Source organism: Callospermophilus lateralis, chromosome 5, assembly GCF_048772815.1.
Source record: "Callospermophilus lateralis isolate mCalLat2 chromosome 5, mCalLat2.hap1, whole genome shotgun sequence".
Lineage (NCBI taxonomy): Eukaryota > Metazoa > Chordata > Mammalia > Rodentia > Sciuridae > Callospermophilus > Callospermophilus lateralis.
Window position 1 is genome coordinate 96,012,415 of NC_135309.1, and position 14,118 is coordinate 96,026,532.

General features: G+C 36.2%; 1 protein-coding gene across 22 annotated transcripts in view; it reads left to right on the plus strand.

The window, feature by feature from the left end:
• Positions 1 to 14,118, plus strand: part of Mef2c (myocyte enhancer factor 2C) — a 164,255-nt gene that overhangs the window by 107,835 nt on the left and 42,302 nt on the right. The window lies entirely within an intron of this gene.

The following is a 14,118-nucleotide window of genomic DNA, read 5'->3' on the forward strand; positions in this document are numbered from 1 at the left end:
CAAGATTGCATCTTGCTGTCTTCCTCATAACTGGTGAAGAAAATTGGGAAGTTTTACAGTCATTTATTTTACTTATCCTGTCATTTGGTCTGTAAGGAAAAACAGTGCTACCTGCATCTTTTTACAAAAAAAAAAGAAAAAGGAAGAGTTTGTGTATCCATGACTAGAAAAAGAAATTTTATAGTGTTCACAAGATTTCTTCATGAACTCATCCATAGCTTTTGCCCAGAAAGAGATAATATTTTCTCCATAAATTTATAATTTTTTTTTCTTTTCCTCAACTATCGCCTCAATTCCGGAAAAAAAAAAAAAAATGTAATCTCATTGTTATAGGACTTTGCCTTCCTCATCTACTCAGGCAAATTGAACTGAAGAGCTGAGCAGTTGATTTAATCTGAAAAATAAGATGCCCCCAAAATAAAGCAAGCAAATTATTTTCTTAGTAACAGATTTAGAGTTCTTACTAATATTATTTTAATAGTAGCAATAAACCTGCACCTTGTTTTACCCAGAAAGCTTATGTAGGTATGTAGAAACTCAAAAAAATTAAAGATTTGCTGGGCATTTTGTTCAAAGGATACATAGACATACTCTTGGCTATCATATTTTGGGGGGCAGTGCAGGGAATTTAACTTACAGCATTTCACATGATAAACATGTGTATCCCCAGTCACTGGGCAGTCTTTATAATTGGACAGGCTTGCATAGCAAAAATAGTCTAGTAAATAACCAAGAAAGTAAAGCCTGGAGTTCATACACAGGTTCATAAACTTGATTCTAACCCTCATTAACTCTGTGGACTAGCCCAAGTTCTTGAACCACATCATGCTTCTTTTTCTTCATCTGTAGAATGGCATTCATAGTGGAAGAATGGTTATGAGGACTGAAAAAAATAAAATTTGTGCAAAGCTGCAGACTTGGTCCCTGGCATAGATGAATGCTCAATAAATGGTAGGTGTTATTGCTGAGGAACAGATTCAATTAAAATATTAAGAAAATTAATATTTTGACAGTGAGAGAAGACTGGTTTAATTTCCTTTTCATGCCATAGGAGAGGAAATGTTGTTTTTATAATTACCTAATAAAGAACATGGAAGAAATGATTGGGCAAATGAAAACTCTTAAGTGTACCACTGAAATAAACAAAGTCACTGAGATTTCATATGTTATGAAAATTGAAACGTCGAACCTAAAACTCAGGTTCTGTATATTCCCACTGACAGTGCTGCAATTACTGAAACCATAGTATCTAAAATAGCCTTCAGTTGAGGACTGCAGGGACCAGGGTCCCAAGTCCACAGAAACTCTTTCGAGAAAGCTAGTAGGAGATCCAGAGGACAGGGCAGTCTGTAGGGCTGGCAGCCTCTACTTGACCGCACTGAGTTAAGACAACAATAGCCCAGCTGATGTCAAGGATGGATATCAGGATGAACAAAAGTGCTGATGGCCTGTGATAAATCTTTAAGTTAGAATGTAAAATGCTGAGCCCAGACACAATGAGTAGCCAGCTTACATACCAAGGGTCACTTGATGGGCTGACTTAATTTTTTTCCTCTCTTTCACAGCACCCTGAAATTCTCACTCCATCATGAATTCTGATTTCCTCTTTTCCAATATCTATCATCTCTCTATCTTATGTTTATAATCTCTCTCATTATTCTCAATCCTTTCCCTAAACATTTTCTTTATATCCCTTACTACTTTTCATCTTCCAATATTCTCTCTAACATCTGTAACATCATGTTAACTTGGAGGTGACTGAATGCAGAACCTAAGAATATTACTATCTGTGTAATATATGAAGTCATGGGAAATGTAATTTTGTGAATTATGACTTAGGTCTAAGATTCTGGGACCATAGATTCATATTTGGGTAGTATTCATAGCATAAGGAAATTAAATTGAAACAAGTTTGGTTTTAATTATTAGTTAATTTAATTTGGAAATATAAATTTAGAAAAATTTAAGCCTGCCCTTAAAATAATAAGATAATTCAGTCAATGTAGGCCTTGATTAGCATTCAATGGTAATAATACTAGGCTTTTCAAAACACTTCTTACGAATATATTCTATTTATAGGTATTTAATTTAGAATGAAAGGTCCTGTTTTTCATATGATGGAATGTATTAGGTATTTTCATAATCTCTTTGTAGATAAAACTTATGTCCTATTTAATCATTATATTCAGTTCATAATTTCCTACACTAATAAGAAAGGACCCTTCACATTAATACTATAAAGTAGCAGGAACTACAGAATAAGTCCAGGAGATCCAATCCCTGATAACAAATGAGCCAGGAAACTAGAGGGCAAGTCCCTGTGGAAAGTTAACCTGAGGGTCCTAACTCTGAAATGCTACTGGCACTTTTGATGTCACTCCTAGAAATACTCTGGTTATTTTTCTGGTACCAGCTGGAAATAATTATATTGTTAAGAAAGCAAATAGTGGTCCTTTGATTAATGAACTCAAAGTCTGCACTAATATATGAAAGTCGAAAGGCCCAGTAGTCTCCCACGTTTAGGGAGACTCAGATAAAAGGCATAGGCTCTGAGTCCTGTGTGGAGATTGAGGCAGAAACTATGTCACGATGTGACTGTGAAGAACTATAATAAAAATACAGGAAGGGTGAGTTTAAATAATGAAAGCAATTGGAATGATGCAAATATAGCAGAAGTTTTAGGGAAAAGGCTGAGACAGAGTTGAGGCATGTTTGTTTTTAAGCAAACTTTTTATTTACTTGAAGCTCGTTGAAAGAGTACCATCCACATTTTGTCCACTGGACATCTACCCAAGGAAGTTAAACATAAAACCCAACACCTGTTATCAGTTCACATGCCAGTTTTGTGGCAGTGAGGCAACACCTATGGAAGACAAGTAGACTAGACTTTGTCCTTCCTGCAAGTTTAAGTACCATAAATACTGTAGTTCATAGCATGATGAGTGAGGTAATAAGTAGGAACCAGTATAAACTTATTTGCAAAAAAGAAATGAGGGGCATTGAAATTTACTGCTGTGCATTTTGGAGATTGAGTCTGTGGGGCTTTCTCAGCACCTGTGTGAATGTGGATAGGTAGAGGTTTGTTCCAGCTGACATCATCTAAACCTGACAACCTTTACCTTCTAACCAACTCTTTCAACCTTCAAGGAGGCTTCCCCCTGCCTCCATCCCTGATGTCTGGCAGCTTTCTGGCCTTGTTCACCAGAGTTTCCTGTGTGTGGATCAGATTTGATGAAACTCCACTGCATCTTGTCTACTGGTTTAACTGGTCTAGCCCCAGCCACTCATTGTATATTGGACACTGTCTACTACTAAGCAGGAAGTTTGCCATTGCATCAACCAGTAAATGAAAACATTAATGCTGCATTAACCAAGTCCCAGGAGAAATTTTATGTTGAAAGAGACAACCAGGACAAGTGAGGCTGGAGAGACCAAGACTGCCGGCCTTTGACAGAATTAATATTACTTAGGCTAAAGGAAAGAGAGGAAATTCAGCATTCATGGTGGCCACAAGCTTTTGTCTGTCTGAGCCTCCTTATTGTCTGTCACCAGGCCGTCGTTAGCAGTATTCTCCCGTAGGACACCTGTCCAAAGGAGTTAACTGATTTGTCACAACATTCAACTGCCAGATACTGTGTTAGTTGCCAAGGATAGAAAGCCCTCAAGAGACTTCATGTCTGCAAGAATCTTATCATCTAGAAAATGAGATAAAAACAATAATACAGGCAGCAATGATATGAAATAAATGGTAATTATAAAGTTCTGTAGAGGAATAAAAGGGACATATTAATTCCATTAACTCTGGTCCACACAATTCTTTCCTTTTATAATTTAAATTCACCAGTGAGAATAGTGGATGGTGGGGTTCTGCAGTGGGTGTTGCTAGGGGTAAATGAAACATTTATCCCGAGTACAAAACTGGTAGCTTCTATTTTCAGATCCCGCTGTAATTCCACTTTAAATAAGAACCTCTGGTTCTCTTAGTCCTGAGTTTCATTATTATTTTATTTTTTGAGAAGCACCCTTGTGCTGGGCACATTAAAGTTGCTGTGGATATAGAGGTAAAAAAGATAAAGTCTCTCTTCTTGTGGAGGTTTTCTCTGACACTGAGACTTCCTCCTCTGGCAGCCACAGTGACTGAGTTACATATTGTCCTCACATCATCTCAGTAATGCTCAGCACTCCTGAGACCATGTTTTTCTCTAACACATCATAGCAAGTGAGTATTGAGCTGTCCCTGCTAACACAGTTGTCAATACAGTCTCTGGGATGTCATGTAACAGGCTTAGGCACAGCCCTCAGAATTTGGGTTCAGGAGAGTCTTCCCGGGAGCTAACTGGGAAGATGGAACAGATCTCATTGCAAGTCACCTTGGAATAACCAAAACAAAAATTTTAATGAAGAGGGCTAAAAGCCACTCATTGGAGAGCAGACTGGTTTATTAGGAAGAGTGATAAATTTTTAAAAGAAGATTCAAACCTCAGGTCATGGAGGAAGAAGTTGAGGATACCATCCAGAATTGGCTCTTCAGAATCTCTCCACCTGCCATTTAAAAAATTGAGGAATAGATAGCCGGGCACAGTGGCACACATCTGTAATCCCACTGGCTCAGGAGGTTGAAGCAGGAGAAATGAAAGTTCAAAGCCAGTCTCAGTAAAAACGAGGCACTAAGCAACTCAATGAGGCCTTGTCTCTAAATAAAGAATACAAAATAGGGCTGGGAATGATCAGTGTTCCATTGCCCCTGAGCTCAATCCCTGTTACCTGACCCCACCAAAAAAAAATTGAGGGATAGAAAAGAACTTAGTGAATATTTTCACCTCTGTCCCAGAATGAAATTTGTTATTGGTACATGTTGGTCCTGTGACTTAGGAAATGAAAAATATAATACTGTGAATGAAGGGCAAAGAGAGAGTTTCCCTACTCAGGCTACCCAGATGGGTCAGGCTCTAGCTGGTTAGAACGCTAGTTCTCTTGAACCTTCAGAGTCCCAGGGTAGAAGAAGCATGTTAGGCAGAAACCCAATTTAAATTAAATCCTGGGAGTCCTTTGCTAAATGAGGATTTGTGAATCTCCTCAGGTATCATAAAAATTGACAATCATTTGCCAGCTCCCAGTTTTTATTTTGCACATCTATTGAAAGCTCGATGTATATTCTCCTTTTCTGATAAGCTGAGAATAAACTAGAAATCCCAACCAACAGAAATTCCTCAAGTCCATCAGTGGTAATGTCCTTGTTTCTAATTGAATCCTAGAAATAGAGGATGCACAGAGACGTCTCTTGAAATAATTTTGGTTCTCAAAATGTTCATGTCCTCATGGCAGTAACTTAAAGCACCAGCAACCACAAAAACTTCAGAACCATGAGCAGGAAAAAAATCTAAGTGCAAATAAATCTAATCATTTGTTCCTCATGCACTGTGTATGTGTTATCTCCATTGTTTCTTTGGCTCTCACAGGGATATCCTGTGCAGTAATCATGAAGTCTTTACAGAGATTGCTTTAACCTACCAGAACTTGAACGCCTAACTTGTTGATGTAATAATCTTATTAAAACAAATAAATAGCACTGCTACCTAGGGAGACCATACAGCTCATTTCAATTAATCTGTCACTGTTAGAAAATATGACTATCAAGTTTGATAGATTATTCATTTATCCAATGAATAGTTAACTAGAACCTATACTGAACCTTCATGTTAACCAAGTATTTTGTTAGGGACCAGAGATGCCATTTTTTATAGAACTTGACATCTGATGCTGATAGACATGTAAAAACATAAATGGCAATATAATATACCCCATATAGAAAGCACACATATACACACACACAAAAAAAAAAAAAATCAAGGACTACAAGGGTACAGAGAAAGGAATCCCTGAATGCCTATGAGTGCTAGGAAAAACCTTGCTGAGCAAGTGATGACATGAGGGAATAGGTATTCCAGTATGACTCAGGTCTGTGCATCTGAGAGGGGAAGTAAACAGGAATATTCCAAACAGGAACAAATAACATACCAAGAGAGTGTTTTGAAGTTCGTACCTGACATGTAAAATGCTCAAAAATCCCCCTTAGCCAGAACACCACATGCTGGAGAAGAGAGGAATTGAGGTGGGAAGAACAGGTGGAAAGTTTGTGTGCAAGCTCTTGGGTGTGGCTCTTGGGAGCCACCGTGGATTTTAAGAATATCAGAATACTGATAGGATTAGATTTACATTATAATTAAGCCCTGTTGGAAGTATGAAGGAGATTGACTGGAAGGTAAGGTCAGAAAACAAACCAAAAATAGGAAACAAAATAGCAAAAGTAATGATAGTTGAGTCAAGAGATGATGAGATTGAGAGTGATTTCTGAGCTTCTGGCTTGAGCAGCCAAATTGTAACCTTTGCTGAAAAGGGAACAGAGATAGGTGGAATCAAGAAAATCAATCAAGAAATGGTGTTGTAGTAGAGATATGGGAAATCCTGTAAAAACAAGGATACATCTGAAAGCCCTGAGCTGATGATAATAAAAAGGTGTAGGCTGTAGGCTACTTTCATTTCAAATGACTAATCATGTGTTGACTCAACTTATGAATAACAAGGCATTTATAACTAGATAAGATTCCAAATCATGGAATCATGTTTTGGTTTTTGTTTCCTTGCAATACTGAAGATCAAACGTAGAGTCTTGTGCATAAGCAAGTGCTCTGCCATGAGTTCCATTCCATTCCAAAAATTATTTGAACTTAATCTGATGAACCAAGATAACATGCACCTTTTTTTATTGTTGTTAAAATAAGTTGGTAATAGTTTGTAAAAGATGCTCCAATAAATTATTTTTAAAGCATCAGTGACTAGATTCAGCCTGTCCCATTTGCAAGTAAAATGCCACAATCTAAAAAGGTTGGCATGTGAAGTTACATTCACATTATATACTTTCGTAAAACCTGCATTTAGATTTTTGTTACTTTTCTCTTGTTCTCAACCTTTTTTAAATTTATAGTTCTGTCTTTTATTTTCCTTCCTTTTTTACAAACCAACAGCATCCATTCCTGCTTAGTATTTGACTTAGGATCTCTCCTGGTTGCAGGATATCAGGGAGTGTTTCATGGCTGGAATGTGCCAGATTTCCCAGCTTAGTCCTGTTCTAATCTGGCCTCATGATGCATGCCTTGTCCAGGTTCCAGGAGAGCTGTGGTGGAAGAATCCTTAAAAACTCCAAATGCTGACCTATCCTGAGGAAGTCTGAATCATCCAATTGGCCCTAGAATCACCCTGATTTTCCATGAATTCCCCCAGGCTGAGGTTGGCCCAGAACAAAACCAATGTCAGAGCCTTGCAGAATAGTAGAGCAGTAGACCAGCATCTAAGGATTGGGGGGGGGGGGGGGGAATGAACTTTGCCCAAGAATTTTAAAACATGCTTATTTCAAATTATAGTATCTGACTCACGTTCACAAAAACTTCCCCATGCTCTTTCCTACAGAGCTTTTGTTTTTTTTCCTAACATTTACATTCTGCTGAAAACACTACTCCCTTCTTTTCTGCTTCCATGCTAAATTTTGTGCCCTCTTTCCTGCTACCCTTTAAATCACAGATATACTTATAACTTCCTTCAATGATTTCTTCAATATGCTTTTTTCAAGATTCCATGTTTAAACCAGTATCCCAGTTTCTAAACATTCAGTGATATGAAGCTCTTGTCATAATCCGTTTCATACATAGTACAAATTATGCCTATACTGTATTGCTTTCAGACTTAACAACTGTGTATTTCAAAACATGGTAAATTTGCAACAGTTACTTAAAAAGCAAAATATTGAATTTTAACATAATAAAGAGTAATATAAGATCACAAAAACATATTATAGTTGCAAAAATACTCCCTGAGACTACTCTTTCTCTTTCTAATATTTGAAGATCCTTTTCTGTTCTCTTCATCCATCCACTAAGTCTGTCATTAAGTCTGCAAACATTTATTAATCTCCTAGGGATTGATGACTAGTCAACAATCCCTACACTCCAGGAGCTCAGGATGATGGGAATAAAAACATGTAAGCAAATAATCTTGATCACAAATTTAGAAAAAGTATCTTTACATCCAGAGGACCACAAACAATCCCTGACACATATTAGTGATTAGCAAATATGTTTCAAGGGGTCTGGTCCCACTACCATCCCTGCCTCCAACCAGCCAGAAACCTCTGCATACATTAATACTGTGGAAATGTGTGTTCTGTTCATTCAGCTAGCATTTATGGAACACCTACAGTATGTCAGACTGTCTATACTGAACCTCCAAAGTGAATAAATTAGATGACTTTGTTAAGGATCTCTCAGGGTAGCAAAGGAAGTAAAACCAAATGCATGATCACTGTTGTGTGATTTAGGATATAATAGAAAAATGTATAGAATAAAATGAATGCATCAATGTGGGGAGAAATTAATTCAGCCTGGGTGATGAGAAGTCTATAGAGAGGAGATGGAAGGAGAACCCAGGTGGAGAAAGGACCTCAGTGTGAAAGGCAAGTTGCTATGGACATTACTTCTCACCTCCTGGGAGGTATGAGGAAAGACCAGGTGATTCCTGGTGATCTCATCCACACTGAAATCCTGATACATCTACAAACTGTCACCATGTGAATGTTTATATGAAATAATCTGTGGCCATTAGGAGACAGGTGGTGGATATATCCTTATGTTTAGAACATTAATAGTCTTTCAAATCTTTAATTAGTATATTTTATATTCTGTATTGAAAGACGAAAAATAATTCAGTGAAAAAATTCAAGTCCAATGTCAAGATTATCTTTTGAGGTATGACATAAAAACAAAAACAATAAAAATCTCCAATTCTCCCCTCTCTTCCCAGTAGAAGTAAATGCCTGGAATCTAGAGAGAAAAAAATGTGTTGTAAGGTTGTATATTTTCAACTTGTTAAAATTTTTTCAAAACAAATGAATACCTGTTGGTACAAGTTAATTTCCTCATATTCTGTATTGACTATGATTTGCTTTTCTGATAAAAATCTACCTAGCAATTGCACTAGCTTTGTGTCATTTTAATATACATTTTTATTTCTAGAATAAAAACAAAGAACCATGGTATAGAAAGATAAAGTCAGACAATTGTTGCAGTGTTGATTATTGAAATGTGTGGAGAAATTTCTTGGTACCTAGATCTCCCCTTGCCTATGTGATCTATGCTAGAAAGCACACACACACACACACACACACACACACACACACACACACAAGAAAAAAATTTTAAGTACACTATTATAGGATAGTTTGGAGCTTTTATTTTAAAATTATATTGCCTTCTTTCAGATACAAAACTGTATCTGGCATATAGTTGCTATTTGGTAATTGCTATATACATGTTAGAAGAAGTAAGTCACAGAGCACCACCCTTAAGGTGGCCACTCCCCTGATGCTGGAGAGTCTGAAGCGTCTTTGTGATAATGGGCATATCTGTGAGCCATGTGATGTTTAACAGCCATTCTCAGAAACTTTGTTCATGGCTAGCATCCAGTTCATCTACACTTCTATTCCTACATGAATTTACTACTTTCTAAAGACTGTTTAGCTCATTACCCATAGACACTTAACTATTATAGAGCTATGAAAGACCAAAAAAAAAAAAAAAAAAAGTTTAAAATCAGAGGAAAGGAAACTACTTTTTCTAAGTCAATATCTTTTCCCTTGGCTTTTGTGTGAACATGGCATTCATGCAACTAATAGTAATAATTCTTTCACGTGCTCTTAACACATCAAACCTCTAAAGTCAGACTAACTAGCTATGAAGAAAGGGAGGTTATTTGGATTTTTAACAAAGGTTAATAAGAGTAATTTGGGGTTTTTCACAAAAGGACTTCAAATTTTAACTGTATAATGGGAAGGCATAGAAAAAAAGATGATGAAAATATATATTCTAGAGGACTGAGACTGCAGACATGAAAAGAAATTGACTAGTCAGAAGCTTTTTCTGTGATGATGATTCTCTAACAAAAAGCCAAATTTTACTTAAATAGTATTGATACAATATATAGCATCCTCGTAACTGAAAAAGGTCAGTAATCTAGATGTTTCTTTTTGCTAACAAGGCATAATTTTAAAGAGAAAAAAAATAATAATTAAAAAATAAATTAAGAATGAAACCACCACATTGTAGAAAAGGATTTTCTAGTTGATAACATAATGCCTGAGACAAGAAATGAGAGCTCCATGTGGCATTCTTTTTCATTTATATTCCTTGCAGTAACGAAATAGAATCTGTTCCCTTACATATATTTCATTAGAATTTTTGAAGCACCTGTCACCTATCATCATCATTTTATACATATTTTAAGTTTTTTTTCTGATGAACAAATGTAATAACACGGGTCCATATGTGCTCATGTCTGGGAGGAGAGATTCCACGTGGTTTTTGGATTACCTATCTGGACTCCTTCTCCCATTTATTGTTTGGAGTGTGTCACCTTCTGTCAATCTAATTACTTCTCTAAGAGCGGCTGTTCTCAGCTCACTGTATGACAATCGCTACTTTGCGAATATACCCAAGAAGCCTCAGCAGTCAATTGATGTACCCCAAAAGTGTCATTCTCAGGTGGCAGGCTAGCTCCGGTACACCAGCTCATTCCAGGTGTACAGAGTTCTCTGGAGGAAGAGTTCCTTTAGATGCCTAGTAAGAGAACCTGGTGGTTTCACTTGCTTTTTCGTGACATACAGAATCAACCTTTTCAAAATGTAGTCAGCTGAGAGATGTTTATTATATATCTGGAGGATGTGTAGCACCTATAAGAATAGCAATTAAGTACATACATTGCCTGGCCATTCACACTTGGAAAAGATCAGAGAAGCTTTCAAAGGCCTGTGTCAGAGATTTTTATTTTGATAGAACAAGACTTGAAGGAATAATGCTTATTTATCCATTTAGTAAGCTCTTTAGTTCATATTGACTATTCATTACTGTGAATAGAGAGACTTGGCTGAATCTAACAGTAATTCCTTAGTCGTCATTAAACAGCTGTAGATTTTTAATATAATAAAGATAAAACTGCTCTTATAGCTCCAAATTCACACTATGGTATTCAAGTTTGTGCCATCACTTCCATTTTCAGAGCTTTATAATTCCACCATAATCATTTGTTCTTGGCAGAAATGTGTTATACAAGCACTCAGCTGAGGATAATATTTTTGAACAATTTTTTAAATGTTCTGGTGATGTGATTATGGGAATTTGGAACTCAGTATTAATTTGCTCTTGAATTTTGCGTTTATATGTCTCAAAAAGCCCTGTTTCAAGTAACACGATTTAACTTGAATCATTACTTAAATACTGGCAGTATGCATTGCAAGATAATATAATCAGATAAAAGAATTTATTGGTAGAAAGTGAGTCATTGTTCCCCCTCCCCATCACTGCCGTTTCCTTTGTGACTCCACACCACCTGCTTTGTTTGCTTAACAATTCATATAATTCTTCAGGTACAAAGTGAGATGTTGATCTAATTGTTTTTTTAATCAGGGAGCTAAGCATTTCATTGAACAATAGACATTCCCACTTGACTAAAATTTGATGTGCAAGAAGTATCAATATTTTAGCCATATTCTCATACTTCAAATTTTCCCAGAGCAAGTTTTTTTTTTAAATTTCTACCTCATTTATCCCAGTATTCAGTCTGCTACTGTAATTGAATATGAATTGGAGAAATCTAGTCTGCATCTCTCATTTCACAAGCTTAGGAAAGTTTGGATGGGGAAGGGCAGTCTCCACATGGTCACAGGCAATAGCTGATGCTTGGATCCTCATATTTAGCTGCACTGGCTGGTGTAAGATTTCTGTAAACTCGTCGTGAAAGGCTTGAGAGATAATGAGTTAATATTTGTGGAGATTATTCAACAAAGTGTAGTTGATATTTGAATTTTTATAAACCAAACACAATATCTATCCCCCCAAAGCTTTGTAAGAATATTTAGCACACATGCATGTGCCAGATGGATTGTAATGACAGTTGATAGGCCTCTCCTAACCCTTGCGTTCTGTTGTCAGGAGTCTGCATAGCAAAACAACTAGAATTTTTACAATAAGACTTATTGGGTTAAAGACATGGGTGCACATTGGAAAATCTACTGTCTACTAAGACTATGAATTCGCATTACATAAGACTTTAAATCAAAGGTTTATATGAAGATATTTTAACATGCCTTATAGAAACATTAATGTTTTGAAAAATATCAGGTTTTCTCTTGATCTTACCTATTTTTCTCTACACAAGTGATTTCTTATGAAAATGTGCAATATGATGCACTTTTTTAAATAAGTGTAAACATTTGCAGATATCAAAACAGAAACACATCATGAGATGACAAATTGTTATTACCCAGAGAAATGCTCTTATGGTTGAGCCTAATGCTAACAAAATGAGTTTAAAGCCTAGGAATTTAAGTCAGTGGATGAAATTATTAATGTCTTATGATGTCCTTTGGAGTACTATTATAAAACTCTCTACAAGTACTTATTCTGGGCCAAAAATGATGGCTGTAGATCTTTAATAGGGGGACAGGTGGCCCCACCAATTATAAATTCCCCAAGATTGTAAATGTATATTTTATCATCTTGTGTCAAAATATTCATTTTAATATTCAAACATTTTACCACATAATAAGCTGTAACCATATGTTTATTTGTTATATTATACCACTGTAACATTAATAAATATTTACAGAGTAGTAATGTACCCTAAATGTATTGCAATGGTAGCTTAGTTTGATTTTAAGTTAAAATCTTCAGTGCCTCAGAAATTCATTTTAAGTAATACTACATTTGTTACACATTGATAAGAGCCAAAGAATTAAAATTTTCAAACTGACACTCTCTTTTAAACTCATGTTGTTGTATTTATTTTCCCCAATTGCATGAATTAAAAATGGAGTGTTATCTCAGCTTTTAATTCTTTAGCTTAATGTTGCAACTTTTGCTTGATTTTTATGTGAATTCTATCTTTAATAAAGATGAGCTCTACTGAACTTTCCATTAGCAGGAGACACAAAGGTATGCATCGCTTTGTAACTGATCTTGATAATACCAGGAAAATTAGGAAATGTTGCTTGTCTATTAGTAATGAACATGGTGGGCTGGGGTTGTGGCTCAGTGATAGAGCACTTGCCTAGCATGTGTGAGGCACTGGGTTTGATCCTCAGCATCACATGAAAAAATAAATAAACGAAATAGATATTGTGTCCATTTACAACTAAAAAAGAAATCTTTAAAAAAATGAACATGGCAAGCTATGTGATTAATCAGATGTGTTATGGTATCTAAAAATATAGCATCATTTCTGTAAATCAGGTTGAATGCAATTGAACTGACAACCATCAGCTTTAAAAAAATAAAATAAAATAAAATAAAAAAGGTAAAACTCAGGCCTCCTGACTCATACTTTTTTGAACTGTTGCAATGTTATATTAGTATTTATCGTTCTGTGATAGCTGAGACCAGACCATACCTACAGGAGGAAGAAAGGAACTTTTAAGAAAAGGCATCAACTTTTTCCTTTCTTGTGTTGGAAGATAGTATCAGGGTGATTCCTATTCAGCTAAAACCGGGTGGTACTTTTGCTAGTTTGCTAGTTAGTGACTCGGTTGCCTACTTGGCAGTATTCTTTGGATCCCTTACTCAGCTCAGGGTAATGAAGCCCTAAGTTCAGCTGTTTTGATTTTTCTCGCAGCCTATGTTTAGGAAGATAATTTCTCAGTATTGTAAATTTCAATAGAGATTTTCACACATACTTTCTAACAAAAGTAATTCTCCGAATGAGCATGGCGTCTCAACATTCTCAGTCAGTGCTCAGTGAGCATATTAGTCGTGTTCTCATATGCCCTTTTGCTGTCAGAGATGTGGGAAGGGGCCAGGACACCATTGTTGGAGTCAAGCTAGAGGTGTTTCCAACATTTCTGTTGTTGTCATCATCACAGATTCGAAAATAGTTGTGCAACATCCTGACTTCTGATTTTTCTGTGGGAAGAAAGAGTGCTGCAGTTTGCCACCTTAATTATATTCTGCTGCAATTGTTTTTCACTTGTTAGTTCTTAAAACCCATATGAATTCCAAATCACCATACTTTGGTCCTGAA